Source organism: Coffea arabica, chromosome 3e (genome assembly GCF_036785885.1).
Source record: "Coffea arabica cultivar ET-39 chromosome 3e, Coffea Arabica ET-39 HiFi, whole genome shotgun sequence".
Classification (NCBI taxonomy): domain Eukaryota; kingdom Viridiplantae; phylum Streptophyta; class Magnoliopsida; order Gentianales; family Rubiaceae; genus Coffea; species Coffea arabica.
Genome location: NC_092315.1, coordinates 21,885,306 through 21,886,863, shown reverse-complemented (window position 1 = coordinate 21,886,863; position 1,558 = coordinate 21,885,306).

Genomic DNA, 1,558 nt, shown 5'->3' with positions numbered 1-1,558 from the left:
ATAAAATCACAACAAGCCTTCCTTCGCCACGAGCCCTGTGGAGGGGAATAAAATAGTTTTGGGGTGAGCTAGAAGCTCAGCGAGTAACCAGTAAAATCAGAAATCAAATATATTTCACAATAATGCATTTCGATCATTTCGATGATGTCATGATTCAGAGATCAAATGTCCGTTTATTGCTCTCGTGAGCCAGTGAAATCATAGCACTTGAACACCCAACGCTCAAATAGATCATTTAACATTAACATTGAGAGGGAGCCCCTTTTTGAGCTCCAGATAAACATGAACATTAACCATAAACAGAGTGGAGACGTTGGTGTCTAGCACAAGACTTTCCCAGAACTCATTGAAGCCAAATCATGTCATGAACTCACATGCAAGCACGCATGAGATGCAATCGAGTAAATAATGCAAGAAACAATTCACAAGTACTTTGGAAATAGTTTAGGGTCACTCACCTCCACGGCTCAGAAACCATCCATCATATAACATTGCCTTGCTCAAATCCAAGTCTTAAATCACAAACTCAATGCAACCAAGTTCCTTCAAAGTTCGGACAGCACTTCCCCTGAATTTGTTAACTTTTCCAGCCATCATGGCTTCATTATTTCCTCAGCCAGTCCCAAAGGTACACACACAACAACAAGTTCATCCAATAGCCATTCAGCAAGCTCCAAGTAGTACTAGTACAAGTCAAGCTAGGGAAAAGTCCGGAAATGAAAGTTAAGCTCAAAACCAGAAAAAACAGTTTTGACGTCCTTTTGCGGTAATGGCACCAAAGGCACTACGATTGTCGGATGAAGGTGCAAGATACACAGTTTCGAAGCTAAGAGATAGGGATACAATATTACAGAAGGTCACTCAACCCAGTTTCGAGTGTAACCAGGTCAAAATGCAAGAAACTACACCAGAACCGGAAAAAAACAGATTCACAAATCGCATTCTGGGGTAAATATCATAAATCAGGCTACCGAAGTCCAAATCCAGAAATTCCAAAACCAGCTGAAAGGTAAGAAACAGGGATACATTTCATCAGAAGACCTCAACAACCAATTCGGAAGCAATCTCAACCAAAATAACCCATTACAGACGCACTTCTCAATTTCGAGTAAAACCAGAACAGCAATAGTAATTTCGACTTTTCTCATTCCACACTACTCCGATTGACCTGAAATTTTGTAGGAACCTTTAAAATGTCATTCCCTACAACTTTCATGTTTTGAACCAAGGCCAATTAGGCCTCTAACTAGGAGCTAAAAATTCGGACAGAATGCTCCTTCACAAAACCTGATTTTCTGAAATTTCTTCCAAAACAGAAATTGATTGCAATTGATCACTTTTTCCACCTCATAGAGTCCTTAAACATCATTTCCAATCATCATACATAGCCACACAATCATGCTCATATTAAAACAGAAAAATCCCCAAAAATTATAAAACTTCACCAATTCAACCAAAACCAAGAAATAATCCATAAAGTTGCACCTTATACCACCACTAATCATGAATTAAGCATCAATTAAGGAAGGAGAGGGGTCCTTCACAACTCACCTTAGCA